Below are 7,292 nucleotides of genomic sequence, written 5' to 3' on the forward strand. Positions count from 1 at the left end.
CTTAGAAAGCCTTTGTAACAAAACACTTTTCTACAAGATCTGATTCGCACATGGTTAGATGCGATTTATGCGAAATTGTAGTAAAATGTTCTTGAAATCTTTATTATTGTTAAAAAAATATTTTTATACAAATAGTAAGGGCAGAGGAAGCAGGGATAATTGTAACGCTCAATAAATGACACTGACACAAAACGCCATCTTGTTCAAAATTTTCAAAACATGTTATTTAAATAATATCAGGGACAAAGTCTGACAACAATGCCACCATAAATCTAGCTTCAAATCAGTTTAATCTGCACATTCATTATTTTTCAGGCTGGTCCATGCACATACATGGAGTAAACTCTCTCAAAAATGTGGTCGACTCTTTTAACTGAGGACAACAGCTGCCATATTGAGCATTATAATTTTTCCCATTTTATTCTATATGAGTGGACCGTCTCCTCCCCTTTTATTTCTGATGCAGGTATGAACACGCACAATTCAAACCTCTACCTCCACACAAAATTTACACTTTCAGGAATGATCCATATTGTATTATTTTATGATTTGCCAATCAGTTTTGTTTCTAGCATAAATGAGGGTCCAGTGAATGAACAATACAAAGAAGACAACCAGACATTGAATGCAGTGTAGATGAGCGGTAGATTTTAAACAACTGTTGTATATTACTCGTGTTTCTATCCAAGTTTATTGAAATATCTATTATATATTTGTATAAAATGTGTAGATTTCATATCAACCAGCTTGTTTTGTTTGCTGTGTGATGATGAGACCCATGTCACTATTAAAGCCTGTCCTATATTATCCAAGGATAAATCTAGTGTTTGAGAATGTTGTTTATTAACTAAGACTAGTAATATAACCATTTTAGTTCACTTGTACTTAATTATAACATTCAGTAATGGCTGCTTATGTCAAAGATGGTTGGAGACAAAATTTCAAAGCTTTATGCCAAACATTTCCTGTGTAAAGGCAACATAAAATCTGATGATTTTAAAACATTTAACTTTAGTCAAGTCAAGTCATCCTCATTTATATAGCGCTTTTAACAATGTAGATTGTTTCAAAGCAGCTTTACAGAGATAAACATATAATTTAAGGTAACATAGATTGGTTTGGTTTTATAGTGGCTCTTGAAAAATGTTTTTTCCAGCTAAAGTTAGTTTTGATTGATTCACTTCCGTCTAAATGATTATTTGTTATTAAATTAGGGGCCGCTAAGACGACACCGTTCTCTCTAAACAGACTTTAAACGTGAACCTGTGATAGACACTGATGGCGTTCACATGCGCATTTAGAATTGATTCTATAGTTCTGTGCGTTTGAATACATGTGCGCAGGTTTGTAATTCCCCACAAACCATGCCTAAAACCAACTTTAGTATTTGTATGTCCATTTGCACTAAAAACGAACATAAAACTGCCCTTAAATGTCAAACCAACTAAGTATTTACTTCTAGCATGATTTTTTAAAAAACAGATCTGATGTGCTTTTCATAATGCATGAGCTTAAGCAAAAAACTCTAAATGGATAATTAGCATTAAAAGCAATTCATTCTTAAAAATAAAGTTCCCTGAGTGACATATAGTCATTTACCCTTGAAATATGATTGACAGGATAAAACAAACAAGCACCTCCCCAACCTTCCTTTAAATCTTTTTTTTGCTAAATGTGCTTTGAAACCCCTTCCAAGTCAAGTCACTGATGGCCTTTGCTTGTAACCCCAGTAATTTATTACATACAAACACAGAGAGCACTACAACCTTCTCTGTTCAACATTCAGAGACCTCCTGGCATCTGTTGCAGCTGGTGTGGTATTGATGGATTCTGGGCTGGTGTTTGTTTTGCCCCAGCTCTAGAGAAACTGTCCCGGTGGGGTGTCGTCACGCTGGGGATTTGACAGCACTTCTGAACCCAGCAGCTCCCTTTGCTTTGCAGCATATTTAGAGCGTTACACTAACCGGGATACTGTTACCGCAGTCCCTATGAGCTGGTCCAATAGAAGACCTTCATTACTAAATACTCTAATGCAGCCAAAAGTCCATCATGGAGTAAAGGGTTTAACAGCTTTTGAAGCTTGACTCCTCAGCAATGACTCATAATCTGTTTCGGTTGTTACTTTAAGCCAGATTCTTCTTACAAAGCGTCTGGCAATAACAGACTTGTCACTTTGTGGAAAACGGACACTTTATGGTTGTCAATTAATGTAATGAACTACACCTGTGGTTCCTCTGCTTGGACTCCAGTGCAGGGTTATTATCGTTAAAAAAATTCTGTTCATTGAAATAAAGCGGAAATAAAGTTGAAAGTAAACGAAAATTAGCCCTTAAATGCATATTTCGGGTCTTTAGTGATCCGGGATGTCATTCACTACCCTTCCCCCTCATTCTTTTTTTTTTAAAAGTTAGACATCAACCTTCTGAGTATAGAGGGTATGCGCGTGATGTCATCGTCAGCCGAAGTGACTGCGGTTACGCCCACTGAGTGGCAAAAAGACTGAGTGGCAGCATTAGTTTTCAGCGTGAATGCCATGGAAAACACACAAAACACAACTAAAACAGGAAAGAGCTTCGAGATTGACTGCACAAACAGATTTGACAAAGAAATCTGAGGTATATTTTTGCAGATTTCAGAAAGCTACAGAAAAGAGAAGCAAATGGATCGCTGCATTTCCCAGAAACAACTGGACTCCAAGCAGTGAAACATGGATTTGCAGATATCATTTTGTCTCAATATGTTACATTTTGGGGTAAAATCATATCCTTTATATTGTATTGTTAAATATTGTATTAACAACTCATCAATTAAATATGTACCATTGTATATTCTTCCTAATTTGATGTTTATAATAAACACAAAAACTAGTTTTAGGGCTGGACGATATGATGATGAGATATATATATATATATATATATATATAACATTGATAGCCTATATATGATCAACCGTATTTAGACCTAAGTGAAGCATTCACAGGCAAATGTTCTTTATGTATTTAGCCGGTGTCGAAATCAAGCACATATAAATGTTTTAAAACACATTTCCTACAGGTTGTATGTCAGTATCCATGGATCACTGGATCTTTGGTAAGTTGTAAGTCCAACCTTTAATTTAAACTGACGCAATTCAGCCGGTCTGAGTGGCAAAAGAGCCACAGCATGACTGGAGTTAATAGGGAAACTGCAAAAACGCTAGTAAAACAAATGATTATCAGTTTAAACTAAAGGTTTGAATCGATATACAGTGATGTGAATAAGTTAGGACACCCATGCTAAAGTTGCCTAAAAAGAGGAATAAAAAATCATCTTTTGGAAATTGATCTTAATGCCTTAATTGGAAAAATGAGTAAAAATCCAAACTTTAAGGACACCAATTTTCTTTGTGTATGAATAATGTATCATAAATAAATAAATGTTCTTCCTTAAAATACAGGTTGCATAAGTCAGGACACCCCTATGTTAAATTCCCATAGAGTCAGGCAGATTTTTATTTTTAAAGGCCAGTTATTTCATGGATCCAGGATAATATGCATCCTGATAAAGTTCCCTTGGCCTTTGGAATTAAAATATCCCCACATCATCACATTCCCTTCATCATACCTAGAGATTGGCATGGGGTACTTTCCATAAGATCATCTCTCAATGCAAATCAAACCAGCTATTAGGCTAACTGAAATAAAACCGTGCCAATCTCTAGGTATGGTGAAGGGTGTGTGATGATGTGGGGATAATTTAATTCACATCACTGTAGTGTTCCTTACAACTTACCAAAGATTCAGTGATCCATGGATACTAACATGCAGCCAGGAATTGTGTTTCCTGACATTTATATGTGTCTAAACCTAAAACCGAAATAAAAATAAATTAAACCAATATGTAAATAGCCTACCACTATCTAAAATAAAATAAAACGAATAAAATGACAAAAGCACATAATTAAATAACTAAAAATGTAACTAACACAAAAAATAAAATAAAAAAATTTTTATTTAAAAAATAAAAACTATAATAAAACTAAAATAACAGTAGTCCAGTGTGACATTGAGGAGAACTGACTTCATTCATTCACTAAAAATACCCACTACATTAGGTGTGGAAGAAAACTGATAAATAAAAGTTTCATGTTCTCTTGAGTCATGCGATCAGGTTCAGACATTTTAACTGTCTGAATATTTTTTTTTGAGGCCACTGGAGCAACAACGCTAGTCGATACAGTGTCAGTTCCTGGAACTTTGACACCTGCTGAAATGGAAATGAAGTTATCACACGGCACCCGCACCAATACGAGGCTCTAATTGTCTGATATATCTAATAAATGCCACTCAGATCATTTCTGCCACATGTGGTGCAACACAGACGATCACAGGGGGACTGCTTTAGTGCTTTAAACAAACCATCATGCAACGTATGTTAAAAATGCTCTTTGAGCTTCTGTACTTTGTTGACAGACTCGACAACTTGACTTTTATGTGTTTTACGATGACACTAAAATATCATCCACCACAGTGGCTGCAGTTAAACCAGTCACAACTATATTATACAACTTTCATTTTATCCCATAAATGCAACAGGAAGTATATGATATATTCACTATTAAGGCCATTACATTCAAAATGTTTCGTGCATCGCAATTGAAAGACAATTCATATTTGTTGTAATTGTGAATTTTTATCATTCAAATATGCTAATTTGGTGCAATTAATAATGGTTCTTATTAATATAAATAATAAGTTGTGCTGCTGTTTTTTTTCTGGAAACCATGCTACATTTTTGTCAGAATTATTTGATAAATAGAAAGTTCAAAGGAACATTTATTTGAAATAGTCAATCAATTGAATGCGTCCTAGATGAATGAAAGTAGTAATTTTATTTATAAAAAAAAAAAACTTTTGAACAGTAGTGTATCAGTTTCCGCAAAAACAGTTTTCAACATTAATAATAATAAAAATAAGTTTATTGAGCAGCAAATCTCAAAAATATAATGATTTCTGAAGGATCATGTGACATTGAAGACTGAGTAATGATGCTGAAAATTCAGCTTTTTGACATAAAAGGAATAAATTACATTTTAAAATATATTTAAACAGAAAATGAGTTATTTTGAATTCTAATAATATTTCACAATATTACTGTTTTTATTGTATTTTTGATCAAATAAATGCAGCCCTGAATGGTGAGCAAGAGATTATTTAAAGAAACATTTTGTAAAAATTACTATTTGCTGTCACATAATGTGGACATAAAACATAAAAATCAGCTAGGACCCCTACACATGACATCACTCTCTCCAGTATCCCATAAGGCTTTCAGGGCCAGATGCCATGAAACAGAGGCCGAAGAACCAATGGATCCGTGTTACCGTTACTGCCAGCGGCTCATGCAGCACTACTGCTAATAAATCTTTGCTGTTATGGAAAATCACAATCTCGCAGCCAGCAACTGCTTATACCACCAATCCACAGGCATGTTTGTGAAGGTTATTTCTGCTCTCACAGTACAGTACAGTGTGTCTAGACCCATGGAAACATTGAGCAAAGCATCATAGGAGATGACAGCTTGATTATTTCTGAGCATCACTCACTGATGATATTATGCATGAAAGCTGTTTATGAGTGTTATTAGGTTTATAACTGAATATGGAGAAAATTTTAGAATTATAATTTTAAAGAAGGCCTATTATAACTGTGACAGTGTTGGTGGTAACATCCAGATTATTTATATTACACACATTCATACTAGAATGTATTCTTTTAGCCGTCATGAAGAACTTATACAAAATAAGTACCTCAAGAGAGTATGTGATTTCAGACGAAGCCAGAGTGTTGAATTTTCTTCTCCTGCATCTTATTCTTCTGCAACCCAGAAAGGTTTTTTGAGTTGTGCCCTCTACCGTACAGGTGTGTCAGTCCAAGTCTTATTCATTTCACTTTTTGTATGAAAGGGCTGTTACATTTGACAAATTTATAAACTTGTTGTTGTTGTTGTTAAAAAACATACAATTAAGCCCAGCCCAGGAGAGAAAAAGTATGCAAAAGTAACAACACTACACTGTTAAAAAAAATTAAATTGCCTTAAATTTTTAAGTAGAGGAGAGCCGGGACGGTTGAAACACTTTTCAGATAAAAGTCGTTTTTTAAGATAAGGTTACAGATAGATTTTTTTTTGTGTGTGTGATGAACAACTCACATATGTGTTCTCTTAGTATCATGTGTTATTCGGTAGAAACATAGAATGATTTAAGTAAAAATTTACTTTGAACAGGAGTTGGGTTTTGTTTCAATCGTCCCTCCACAGCGGGACGATTTAAACACAGGGGTGGGACGGATAAAACATAACAGTTTAAACGGTAACTATCATCTAATTCTTGTTTTATGAACAATACCTGACAAGTAACTTATGTACATATTGTTACAAACATATTTTGTCATTTATTTTCATTTTAAGGTTCATATTAACATTTTTGTTCTGTCGCCCAATAAACAATCGGCGATAAGACTTTGTGCATTTTGCGTAATCTTTCTAATAGGCTATTTTGAAGAAGACAGACAAATCCATTTACAATTAATTCTTACATTTATTCCTTGAGTCATATTGAGTGATTTAGTCATATTGAGTGTTTTCCTATCGAGTCGAGTCGTGTTTTCCATATTGAGTCGTTGTTTCAACTGTCCGGACAGCGTCTCCAGCCATTTAAACCTGTTTTGTCCGTAAACTAAAAAACTCTGATATTATACACACTTAAGGGTGTGATGCAGTACTAATACACCTGCCATATTATTATTACAATAGCACATGAAACAATAAATACAACTTGTCAGTCAAAAAAAAGTACCGCACAAAAGATTTCACTCAAAAACAGCTTTCCGGCTCTAACTAAAACGGCAAGACGTAAAGAAGAAATGTTTTCGCGGGTCTGATAGGCATTGCATGCTGTACGTGCTGAAGAAATTTGACGTACATAACGTGAGTGGTTTTCAAGGAAATCTCAATGTTTCATCCGTCCCGCGTTTCAATCGTCCCGGCTCTCCCCTACAGTCAACTTGGATGTTTAAGTTATTTCAACTTTAATTACATTAAACTTACTTGAAAAATTTGTTGAAAATTGCTTAACTTATTTTAACGAGTTAAAGCAATGGAAAAACATATGTTGTCACAACTTATTGATCATGTCATTTTTATCAATGTACTTTCCATAAAAAGTAACCACGTAGTAACTTTTTTAGGGAGTAATGCAATATTGTAACGCATTACTTTTAAAATAAACTTTCCCAGACACTTATTAAAGAATGC

The sequence above is a fragment of the Siphateles boraxobius genome, unplaced genomic scaffold (genome assembly GCF_051911475.1).
Source record: "Siphateles boraxobius isolate OS27281-9 unplaced genomic scaffold, OSU_SipBor_1 9, whole genome shotgun sequence".
NCBI lineage: Eukaryota > Metazoa > Chordata > Actinopteri > Cypriniformes > Leuciscidae > Siphateles > Siphateles boraxobius.